The 13,184-nt window shown below is 38.8% G+C and overlaps 1 protein-coding gene across 2 annotated transcripts in view; it reads left to right on the top strand.

The window, feature by feature from the left end:
* The window catches only part of TENM3 (teneurin transmembrane protein 3), a 417,392-nt gene that overhangs the window by 118,107 nt on the left and 286,101 nt on the right, over positions 1-13,184 (top strand). The window lies entirely within an intron of this gene.

Here is a 13,184-nt window from a genome sequence, read left to right as displayed (position 1 = left end):
GGAAATCCGTCTGTTTTATTGTTGACAGAACTCAGTTCTGAAGTAGTATTTAGTACCTAAACAAGAATATGCATTCTTCCTTTGGTTACAGACACATGGAGCAGAAATCCGTACACAAAAGGAGTCGTCCCTGTTTTTCTGCAATATTATCGTGTGTTTTGCAGTTATCCCAATATCAGATTCTGTTACATTATGATTGCAGGTCTGCAGGTGTGTTTTGGTACATCTTCCCAGCATTCACAGTTAATGAAATTGAAAATCGTGTTGATGATTCTTTTGGCTAGTGGCAGCCGTAAGAGGGAACAGCTGGGCAGATCTTTTTCCAATAACTTTTTTGGATCTTCTGGACCTCAAAGGTTTGAGTGTTGCTGAACTTGCCATTGAGGGAGGGCATGAGATTCCAAAGGGCTGTCCTAATGATGCGTATATGGTGGGAGTCTGGTATAGGCCATCAGGCTGACACTCTGAAAAGATCTAACCAAATCTTCTGATGCATGGGAACTGTAGGCTTAACAACAGCTGATGGTAGTAAAATTAGAATTGTGTTCTGCAAAGAAAAACAAATCTAAGAGAATTTCAGAGAATTTACACTTGGCCATCAAGATAATAAATACTTCTGATGTTAAGGAATGGTGAAAGAGATGTTTCCAAGACCAACTGGCATAGCTCAGGATTTCCTCAGAGATCTGAATTTCAGGAAAGAACCACACAGAAAATGGAAGCAAGGTCAGATTCATCAGGAGGATCTTAAAAAGATGCAGCTGAAAGAAAGGCTATGAAGAGAGGCTGAGAGAGTTGGGGTTGTTTAGCCTGGGTAAGAGAAGGCTCCAGGGAGACCTTATAGCAGCCTCCCAGCATCGAAGGGGGCCTACAGGAAAGCTGGGCAAGGACTCTTTGTCAGGGGGTGTGGTGATAGGACAAGGGGTAGTGGTTTTAAACTGAAAGGGGGGAGATTTAAATTAGAGGTTAAGAAGAAATTCTTCACTCAGAGGCTCAGGAGAGGCCCAGAGTAGCTGTGGATGCCCCATCCCTGGAGGTGCTCAAGGCCAGGCTGGATGGGGCTTTGGGCAGCTGGGTCTGGCGGGAGGTGTCCCTGCCCATGGCAGGGGCATGGAACCAGATTGTCTTTAGTGTCACTTCCAACCCAAACCAATCTATGATTCTATGTAAATACAGTTATGAGGCATAAGAAACAAAGAAGTGAAGATGTGCACAGAAGCATGAATGCTGAGAAAAGGGGAAAGAAAGAGTTATTACTCAGCAGTCAAGGAAGACTGATAATATATTGCTGATATGTTTTCTTGTGGTTGCTTTTCTTATTTCAGCATTTGCTACCAGAGTAACTGATCACATCGCTAACATTTGTACTATTAAATAAAGGACTAGAGGTTACCTAAGTAAATAAAATTTGTCCTGCATGTATAGGGCACCTGTAGCCTCTGGGCTTTTTGTGACTCATGTCTGAGAAAGCGCTGAGGATGGGTATGGTTCTGGAAGGGAAAAACAAACAGAAAGGAAGCTTCAGAAGGGACAAAGGGAAAGAGGAGAAGCTGCCAAATCAGGTAGCTAGGAAAAGCCCTAGAAGGAGGGAAAAAAATTAGAAGTTTGTTTTGTAACAACAAGTATGTGCTTGTGTGAAATAAGTCTTGTCACTTATTTGATCACTTGACACCGATTCCCTTCTGTGATAGTGTAAAGCCCCTCCTTGATGAGCATAAAGCAGCAGATGCTAACATAACAGGTATTTTGACATTAGTAAGGCTTCTAACACGATCTCACTCCTGACATACTCCTAAGTAGAGGCACATGGTCTGGGTTCATTATTGCATGGCGAAAGTACAAATTATTGGAAAAATGCATAAAGAATGATTATCAGTATTTCATGAGCTGTCAAGCTGAATCAAATAGTACTCCACATAGTGTGCCATAGATTTTCTTAATGGCTTGGATAATGCAAATAGAGTGTTGTAACCTGGAAAAAAAAAAATCACATATGCTTTGTAAGACAGGATGAAAGCTGGGGAAGTAATTCCACATGAGAAAATGCAGTTCAGTAAGTACAAGTGCTAAGGCCTGTGTTTAAGTGGGAGTAATCAGTTTCCAAAATATGAGAAAGACAAGTGGCTAGATCTCAGTCCTTTAGAAAATCAGAGAATAAGTCAGCTTAGAAGGGACTTTTGAGGTCCTGTGGTCCAACCATCTGCTTAGAGCTGAACTAACATAATTTAGATGAAGTTGCTCAAGGCTTTCTTCAGTTAAGTTTTGAACAAGAAAAAAGATACCCGCATCTTTTGTGGACATCTGTTCTAGTGCTTAGACAGCTTCTTTATGTTTTTTTTTTCTTTATATCTAGTCAGAATTTCCCTTGCTGCCATTGTGACCACCATCTTAGGTGTTGGAAAACCCAAGTTAGATTTCCAACTTTTACCTTCTCCAGCTTGAACAGACTCAGTGCTCTCAGCTTCTCCTTGAGCTTTCTAATCATCCTGGTCAGCTTCCATGGAATTAATTCTAGTCTGTCGTGTGAGTACTGGGGAGCCCCAAAGTGGATGTTATATGCCAGATGTGGTCTTCAGATGTTGAAAAAAGGGTGACTGATCACTTCCAAGAGCACGCTATCTGGTATTGTGAATGCGGCTGGGTATGTAAGTTATTGTTGCAAGGGCACATTGCTGACTCTTGCTGAATTTCTTGTCTGTGATGACTCCCCTTTACTACAAAGGTGCTCTCCAGTGGGCTCCAGCTGGTGCTGTTAGATGTGGTTATGCTGCCTTTGGAATTTGTAGCGTCTTTCTGCCCATTCTCACGGCCTGTTGAGATCCCTCTGAAAGGCCGTCTTGCCCTGCAGTGTGTTGATCACTCTCTCCAACTTGGCATCGTTCACAGACGTGCTGAGGACATGTTCCATCCTATTCATTCTCAACATGTTACATGTAGTACAACCATTAAGTAGCTACAGCCCCGATATTAGTCCCTAGAGAATGCCATGAACCAATGCCAAGAGTTGGTCTCTGAACTACGAAGCACTGTGCTTCCAGCCTGAGGCACCAGTTCTCTACACTTGTAGCCCACCCATCCATCTCTCTCCAGCATGGCTACCAGGATACTGTGGTAGACCATGCTGAAAACCTTGCTAATTTAAAGAAAAAAAAAAAAAAAATCACTGTTCTCCCTTTGTCTGCTGAGGCAGATCATAGACAGCAATCATGTTGTTTGGGTGTGATTTGCCATTGGTAAATCCATCCCGGCAGTTCTCAAGGATTTCCTTTTCCTGGAGCCCTGTCCAGGCATATGAAGGATAATTCCAGCAGTATTTGTTCCATAATCTTTCCTGGGAGACTGGGGTGGGGCTGGCTGCTGCTTCTTCCCCACGTAGTCCTTGCACTTCTTCAAGATAAAATGACTTCTATCTTCTTTAAAAGTCTTCAGGAACCTCTGTGACCTTTCAGTGAATTGGAGTGGCCTTTCAGTGACACTGATCAGCTCTGTCAGTACCTGGGGATGCCTTTGTCTGGTCCCCAAGGCTTGTGGACGCCCAGCTGGTGTAAGTGGTACCAGTACCTAGCATCTTGCTCTTCCTCTACCGTGCTTCTCAACTCCGGTTGAGCTTTGGCTTTCCTATCCCCAGACCTGCATGTCCTGGAAACGTTTTTGTATTCTTCTCCTGTAGCTAGGTTATAATGGAGCACAAACATTGGTCAGCAGTGGTTTCTGCAGTATGTGAGGGTTTCTACCATGACCTTAAAACATGTCTTCTATGCAGTACAGCTGAAATAATCCTACTGCTGCTCTGAGCAGTGCTGAGACAGAAGTACTGTGTCTCTGTGACTGGTTTTGGCACTACATTGTGAGGAAAATGCCAGCCAACTAGAGGCCTGCAGAAAGGTTAACAAGAATGGTCAGCAATTTTAGACATATGACACTAAGAAACGATGGGGAGAATTCAGAATGTTTTACCTGGCCTCTTCTGTTTGGATATTGCGGCCATTGTGAAGGTTACTGTGGCAAAGACAGCCAGAAGCAAGCAGTGCAAGTAGTGAAACGGAGAAGTTTAGCTCAGACAACGTAGCACCAAGGATAACTCAGTGAAAGTGATTGCTGAGGACCATGCAAATACTTCATCATCTAAGATATTTTCAAAACCAATTTTATTTTTTTTTGTCAACTTGGTATTATAGTTCCTGTCAGTCCTGTTGTGTGGGAGAGGATGGACAAAAGAACTTCTTCAGTGTCTTTCTGGTTTTATTTTTTGTATGTCAAGTGTGTTACCATTTGACCCAAAAATTGATAAACAGGAAATGTACCGAGAAAATGAAGGCTATGAGAAGGTTGCTCTGCAATTTACTATAATGTTAATATCTTGATTGGTCTTCTGATTGTAAATGGCTAACTTTTGGTAGATTTTTTTTTCTTCTTTTTAATGTTGCTATGCAAATATTGTTGGTTGGTTCACCTAAACAAAATGTGTTCTGGACATGCTTACGCAAGGAAATCTGAAAAAGAAAACAGTTATTTTTCACTTGGGTTGTGTTTTAATTGTGAGGTTGCCATGAAAGCAAAGCATGCTTTGCACATCTATAAACTGATGATCTCTGCTGTTTTGATTTTGACTGTGGTTTTGATGTCCTTGAAAAATCACAGTGGTAGCAGTAAATTGTTTTAATTAATGAATTAGAGAGCAGCGGAATTGCTGAGTCAGGTTTATTGATGTAATTATCACCGGAATAAAAAAGAAGAAGAAAAGCCTGGAAGAACTGTGAGATTGTTTTGCGTGTTGTCATTTGAAAGCAACTTTCTCAGCCATTGCTTCCTTCATCTCCTATACAGTTATGTGAATATAAGGGTGTGGGCATACATGGATCTAAATATACATATACCTTTATATATTCACTAGCAAAACAAAATTAATGAAATAGGTGAAGTCTAATAATAATTCTATATAAACAGTAGGCTTATTCATATTCAGTTGATTAAGAGAACTTTTTTAAGCTTCACATGATTTTGATTTGACATAAGATTTTAATTGCATTTGCTTGTTTAACTAAATTTAATGTCATTGAGAAATAATCTAATAATGGTTTTTACTTTAAATGCAGACTGTGCTGTTGTCAGAGAATCAGTAACAATCATAGGCTACTGTCTTTGGATACTGGTGAAATAATAGATAGAGAACTTAAATACTGACTGGAAGTCAAGACTTTTCTGTATATAAAAGGCTGAAAACAATTTTGGAACTGACAGTTCTTTAAAACAATCTCTTTTCAAACACGTGTGAAAAATTTGTTTCTATATTTTCTGGAAGTTATATTTCTTCCATTCAGATGAGAATTCAGTTCAAAATTAAATTTCAAGTCAACTTTGAAAATGAATTTCTTTTACAGTTATTAAAACTGAGGCAGTCAGAACTTTGTTTGGTCTAGGTAATCTGCCTGATGTTTTGGCAAAATTTAAGATTTTTTTTCTTAATTTAAGGTGGGAAGATGAGGTCTCAAATCTCACAGGAAAGGAAATGCTGGCTAAGAAGCTGTAGCATTTATTATTATTCTTTTCCCACTCATCCAGCACTTTCATCCTAAATTATATGTTTTGTGTTTAGTTATCTGTTGTTTTCACTTGTATGTTGTAGGGAAGGATGTTGTTGGCAGACAGAAACCAAGGAGATTCATTTTCTTTCACTCCACATTCAAAACCTCTCAGTGGAAGAGCCTTTGATGCCTGCTGCAGCCGGTATGGGTTAGTCCAGGAATTTACATAGCACTTGGGATTTGCAAAATAGTTACCAATATCTTGCTTTAATTTTTTTCCTTTTTAATTTCACACTTGTGAAACCACAGTATGAGACTAAGAAAGATAAGGAAAACAATGTGAATTAATTACAGATTAAATTATGAATGCACAAATGGCTAATAGGCGTATCTCACATCTTCAATCAGGGCACTTCTAATAGATGGCAGTTTTCCTGGGGTTTGGAGGCTCTGTGCAGCTGCTGGTGAATCCCTCCTTCAGGTACTGTGGCTGCTGACTAGGTACATCAGAGACGAGATGTGAGCATTTGTGGTATTTGCAACATAAAAAGAAGCAACCAACTTGGGAAGCTGTTGTTATGGATTGTTATGCTACTACAGAGTAAAGCCAACATGCTGACTGCTCTGGTTGACCACGTTATGATTGCTTTTTGTCCTTTGTGATAAAATAGATGCATTAATGTGTGTATGTATGTATGTATGTTTCTTGTCCTTACAAGACCTTTTCTTACATGATTTTAATTTCACAGCTTACACACATGGTTTTGTTACAGATTAAACGCAGAGGGCTGAAGGCAGCTTTCTTCTTCAAATGATCCAAAAACTTCAGTGCATTTCCATAGTGAATCTTTCTGCAGTCAGGAGCATAGGCAAGGGAAAGTTGTTCTGATACTACACACTCTGCTGCTGATCTGCTGTGTGCTAGGAAAAGAAATTCTTTCAAAAATGCAATATGCTATAAAATGTTTTATAGTTATAAATAAAATGTGTTATATAATCACTGCTGACAAGCTATCCAGTCTCAGTCTGCACATGAGGCAGATAGCTTAAGAAGAATTCTGTACACAACTTCAATTTCTTTTTGCAGTGGGTATTACTGAACCAAACTGTATTGGTCACCTGTGCAGTTTGTAGAAAAATAGCAGAACTGAGAAGTCCAGGATCCTTTTTGGCAAAAGTAAGTTCCTGGAGGAGGTTTCAGAGTTGTTGTTTCTGTGTACTGTTGAAGCTGGATATTGAATGTGTCAAGATAGTTTATAATCTTTGAAGTTTCTTTGAATATTCAATTTCCAAGATACCCAGGTCAAAATGTGTTGGATGGGAACTGTCTCTATCATCAGTATTTGCTTAAGTGGGTGGTATCCAGTCTCCTTCCACATAGAGTTAACCAGAATTATACAAGCCGCTAAGTTCCTCATTGCTTGATTGCTATATGTTCTGTGAGGAGATTTATTTAAAATTGCTTAAAAGCTGCACTCAGTGGGGAATTCTGCTGCTCATTCCCTTAACTACTTTAGCTGCAGAGAACATATGACGTCTTTTTCATTAACTGTCTTTGCTGCTTGTTTGCTTTCAGTAGAATCGTAGGAGATTTTTATATTGTTTTGTAAACTCAATATTGCTGGATCCTGACTGCTTATGGCAATTGAGATGAAATTAGATGCTTTTGTTAACAGGCCCCAGACTTTAAATTTATAGGGACTAGGCACCATCTGTTCTCAATTAAAGGTCTTGAGCTCTGAAATTAATTCCTTCCATTGGTCCATTAGACTCAATCTTTTGACCTGAAGTCATGATAAGGCTATATTAGCCTCTTGAGCCTTTGAAAAGTGAGGAGTTCATGCAGGGACAGAACTGGATATTCCTTTTAGTCATTGTATCAGAATAGTTAGAAAGCAGAAAGTAATGATTGTTTTTCCATTTTACTGATAAGAGTGAGATTTTTGAAAAGTGCCCTAGAGATTTAGAGCTCAAATCCTCACAAGTTGTAACAGGACTTGTGCTTCTAAATTATATAAGTGCTTTTGAAAATCCTTTCCAGAAAAATCAAATTAATATAGAGAACGTTGACTAAATTCACAGAGACTTGTAAAAGCGAGTTGAGTATGGAAGCTTGTTGTTTGCAGACCCATATTTGCTCTGGAGATCAGCTGTGTTTTGCCTCAGCTGTTTGTCGTTGGTTCTGTTTGCAGTTGCAAAATGTTGGGAAATCTTACCAGAAATCCTGGTCCTATAATTCTTCCCACAGTGCTTTTGCAGAATTTGTATCTGTCTTGTGGTACGTAGATGTTGCAAGGAAGACATGGATGGATGGATAAATCAGTTCACATTTTTGAGGTTGTAAGTTTTTTCCCTGCACTCATTTCCTGTATTTAACTCAAAATTGAGTTAAATAATTTAATTCAAAAGTTGCTCTGTCAAAATACGACAGGAAATACTGTTGAGTAGGGAGAAGCTATAGTGACCAGCTTTTTAGTTCCTGGAGAAAAGCTCTAAGATGTCAAATAACTAAGCTGATTGTGTAAATTTCATATCAGTATTTCATAAACGTGAAACTGTATTTTGAAGGTTTCACTATCTGGTGGTTCCTCAGCAGACATTGATATAATGTATACAGTGCTACTAATTTTCTGGAAGGCAGTTGGTAAGAATAATGCTTTTGAGACAATATTTCCAATGTATAAGAGTATTCCTATCTTACCCCAAAGTGTAGTTTATTGGAATATTTTGGGATCTGCTGGCTAGTAGGTTACGAGTAGAAGCAAGCAGGGAGATAGTTGGTAAGCCTGTTTTTATTCATATCTAACAAACTCTATGACATAAAAAATGCAGCGGCATTTGACTTCATAGAGGGTGCGAACAAAGTCAAGTGGCTGCCTTCTCAGTGTAGAAGGATTGAATTGTGACTATTGCATCTAAGTGTTGCTTGTTGGTGACTTGTCAGCCAGAGGTTAAATTTGGGAACTCACTCTTTTATTACTCTTTCTCAACATTTTCCCTACGTTCATAAATTTCTTATTCACAGGGCAGTGAGGATGCCTATCCAATCGTGGTGCTACCAAGGTTTACGCCTTCAAGGCTGTCTGCAATGCCATTTCCTTCTGCCATCTTGATGATGCTAGGGCAGTTTTATGGAGTTGTGTCACTGTTGGGTTTTAGGTTGCCAGAAGATGGACATACCTGCCAGCTGAGCCCTGTAACTATTACCTGAAATACTGGCTGAAAAAAGCTGAAATACCCTTTTCCATGTCCATGAAGAAGATAACTCATCTTGTTAATCTAGTTGTTGTGATCATTATTGCCAACAAGATCAAGTTTCGAACAGACAACAATCTGTTGTCTTTAGATGCAACACATTGTCTATAAATTTAGATGCAATACATTGTCTTTAAAAAGTGAGATTCACTACAATCCAGCTATAGCCATATAGCAGCTTTTCAATTGGGTTCATAAATAGCTTGGTAAAAATACTTCTTTCTGTAGCTGCCTGCAGTTAATAGCTCTTAAAATTAAGTAACATTCTGGATGCCTGCTTTTCAACATTACCTAAACTAGAATAATGTTGGAGACCTCATGATCCTAGGTATTATTTCTAAGTGAGGCTTAGGTCGCTCTGCAACCTAGTGACACATACATACAGTTAGAAATGCAGTTTTAGTTGTTACAAATGCCCAACTATGTTTTTGAAAAAATAAGAGTTCTTTCCTTCTGTTTTGTTTTTTATATGTAACGTATAAAAAACTGTTAACTGAACTTACCCATAAAATGCTGAAGTGCCCATGTTAAATGCATAAAGAGAATATGATAATATTCTCTTTATCCAGAAAATATGATAATATTCTCTTTATCCAGAAAATCATCTTTGCACTTCAGGGGCTTAGGGAACATGTTTAAATAACAATATTGAAAATATGGTAACAAAGTCTGTGTACTTTAGTTACCAAATTGCTTTAAAAAAAAAAAAAATTAAAGAAAAACCCACAGATTCATTTCTTACTTGTTGTCTTTACAAGTTGTTTGTTCTGTGCAGTATCATATATATTGATTTTTATGAAAAAGTTAATGGGCTTACCTTTGTTCAGAGTGGATTTTTTTCCTTCTGATCACCTCTGCACAAATGAATTTTTTATCCTCTTTTTAGAGGTATTTCAATGTTATGAAAAAAGCATTAAAGGGAATTCTGATAAATTATTCCTTTAAAAAAAAATGAATCTTAGGCACTTTTGTGATGGCAGAAGAGTTAATTTAACTCAAAGATTTCTGTTTTGCTTTCAGTGAGAAAGATATCTGAGCTCGGTAAATATAAGAGAGAGTGCCTTTTGGGGGAACTGGATTGCATGGTTCTGTGCTGATTTTGCTTGCCCCAAACTTTTTATTATGAATTTGAATTAATTGCTTTGGTGACATGGTACTATCGATTGTCTCAAAACCCTATTTTTAGTATGGTTTAAAACATCTTAATACAGTACACTTACAAGATAGTGAAGAAAAATACTTCATAGTCATATACATAAAAGAAATGATTTCTCTATCATGCTCTTTGTTTTCACTTCTATAGAACAACGACTCTTCTCCCCAGAAAGACATAAAATAAAAAAAAAAAAAAAGAAAGAAAAGAAAAGACATCAGTGTGTTTATATGCCAAATACATGATTATCCTATTTTGTGTTTATAAAGAACAAACAACCTCCTGCCCCCCACAAAAATACACCCACCACCTTTTCTACCACTGTGGTCCTACTTTATTTTTCCTTATTAAATCAAGCCTGACCTAATCTTTTATGAGTTGTTTTTGTGTCTGTATTACCTCAGGCTGTGCTCTCATCAGACTTCACAAGCTAAGTGGACTTGAGTTTCGGATAGTCTATGGAAATAATCAAAGAAAATGCACCGTACTCCTGGATGTGATGATAATGGTTCATTATGTCCATTAAATTTAGTATGGAATCAGTGCTGAGTACTCTGCTGTGAGTTAAGGTTAGACTCAGTGTCCTGATCACTTGCAATTACTCAAGCACAACTGTTAGCTCAGCTAAACTCCAATCCTAGTGGCTTGCATTCTGCTTACCAATTTCTTCTGAACTTCACATGTGGTAAGCCTTCAGAGTCTTTGCTTTGAAGGCAGAGGTTCTGCAATGAAATCCTGGTTTGGTCACTAATTTGCTGTTGCTGCATTTGTACATTATTTTATCTTTCTGATTTTTTCCTACTTGTTAATGGGCATAATAATGCTTCCTAATGCTGTCTTTGTCTAACCTTCTTGAACTAAAGGATTTCAAAAAGTTGTTTTTTTCATAAATGTGTGTATATGTTTATGTACGTATGCATGTATTTATATGCATAAAAATAAAAATACCCATGCAGTAACATCAAGAAAGGCAAAACCTTTATGAATTTGGAAGTGTTTCTGAATCCTGCAAACAATCTGACTGAATTTTATCAAATTTAAAAAATGTCTGCAAAAGCCTAGATTGTCCTTGGTAGTTTAAGTTGAGGTAATAGTAAAACCACAGCACAATCAGCTCTATAATGCTTGTTTTTATGTATTTTGAATAAATTGAAGTAGTTTTATATGTTCTTAGAGTGTAAATCAAATTGCTATTACTGTAAATGTGTTCTCTGTCCACTTATAGGAGAGCAAAAAAGCAGAGAAGTTACTGCCGTTCTTCAGTTACATGCCACCTCCCATTAGAGCAGGGCACAGCTAAGCTAGTTTTCTTGTCCAAGCTGTGGCTAAATTGCTAGTACCTTCCTGAATTGATTCTTTTGATTTTTTGATTGTATCAGTACTCTTAGATCAAGTACTGACATTTTTCACACTCCTCTATAATACCATTTTTATGTTTTCCCTTATCTCCTGTTCAGGGCTCTTCAACCTGAGGCTTCAAATTCCATCCTTTCAGTAACAGATTAATTTTCTCTTTTTATAAAATGGGACAAAATGGGCACAAGTGTCTCTGTCTGCTGTTCTGTAGAGTTGCCCATACTGCTCAGTGTGCACATTGCTTTCCCATCAGAGGCACAGAGCATCAGAGCGAGGAGGTGACATCAGCTTTCTGGAACTATCTGTACTGTTCTCATCAGATCTAAATGAAGCAATGGCCTTTCCTGTCCACTTTCCCATCCCACCAAAACCATGGGGACGGTTTGCCTTCAGGTAGACAAGCCAGACTCCATTCTTGCACGAAATGAATATGTCAGGGCAACCACTGGTTATTGGAAAAGGAGACAGATGCTTAAACTTTTGGCATCATGGATGGATTCAAGGAAGGACCGTGCTCAACCTGGAGTCAGAGGTACTAGACAGAGCTTTACTCCTTTTCTGCAGTGTGTGAAGGTAAGGAAGATGCCTCCACTTTCCAACAGTGACAAGTAGTCCAACATTGCTTGCTTCTTCACAGCCATGTAGGACTGGGATAGTTGAAACAGCAGCTGACACCGGAGCACCTGCCATATCAAGTACTGGTCATGGTTGCATCACTGCTGGTTGTTGATGTTTGCTTTCCTGTATGGATGTGTTTTTCTTCATGAGAATGAGCAAATCTCTGGCCAGAAGTAGGCAGTCAGTACTGCAGAGAGCAAAGCCAGGTCTGACAGCACAGGTCAGAGCCCTGTCCACTCAGAGCACTGCCTTTTGGAGCTGCTTTGCTCTCTCTGAGTGCTCTGAAAATGCTAAATGTGATGTCTTCCAGGCTGTATTTTCTTGCAGTACCTTCCCTGTCCATCCTCAGAGAGAGTCTGTTGTAACCAGAAGTGGCCTCGTTTTTGTTTAGGAGCCATAAATGATGACACAGCAGACTTCAAGAGAAAATGTCTGTGTTCATAATATTTCCTCCTAATGAAATGTAGGATGACTTCAGCCTGTCAGATTGTCTACATCCAAGGTGATTCAGGAAATCTGTAACATTCTCGTAAACCTTTTTCAGTGGTTCCAAACTCATCTGGGTGCAAGTTTTTAACCTATGAGTCAATGGGCCACCTTCTGACCCTGCAAGAGGTATTCTATTTGAGATGTACTGCATGGCCAGTAACATATCAGTAAAAGGACTTTTCAGAGAGCCAAGTATTGGAGATGTATGGCAGTTGTGCAAGCATGCTTGGGGAGGGACCAAATCCTTATGCAAACGTTCACAGAGGTCACATAAAGCCTGCAGCATCAGCTGGGATGTCATGAGAGCCTTAACGTACCAGCGTACAGTATTCTAGATGGTAGCTCGTTGGAGTTGGTGATTAACTGCAGATCAGCCAGCACTGACAGGCATTAATAAAATCTAATCCCATGAAGGCACTATGTGGATAGTTGTAGATCTTAAATCATGTGTGCATATGTAAGACTGCTTTCAAGACTTCACTCATAGCATCTCCAGGTTTGGCTGGTGTTTGTGTACTGCCCTTCCAGGTACTGCCTGAACAAAAGGATTTTTAAAAGGATGCTTTTATCAATCGAGATCTGGCTTGATGGCTAGATCCTGTGAACATTTGGAAATTCTTTGCTCTCTTCTTCATTGCACCAATCTGACTTGCTGGAGTTGAAATCTGTCAGACTGACCAACACAGTGTTGTTCTGTTTCATTTTTGTGATGGACATTGGAGAGCAACTCCTGAAAAACAACACACTTGAAAACTAGAAGGATATAGCATTCATTCATCTCATCTCTG

Source organism: Aythya marila (assembly GCF_965140915.1).
Source record: "Aythya marila genome assembly, chromosome: 4".
In the NCBI taxonomy this organism is placed as follows: Eukaryota; Metazoa; Chordata; class Aves; order Anseriformes; family Anatidae; genus Aythya; species Aythya marila.
Note: the sequence above shows the minus strand (reverse complement) of the source record. Positions and strands in the feature narration are given on the sequence as shown.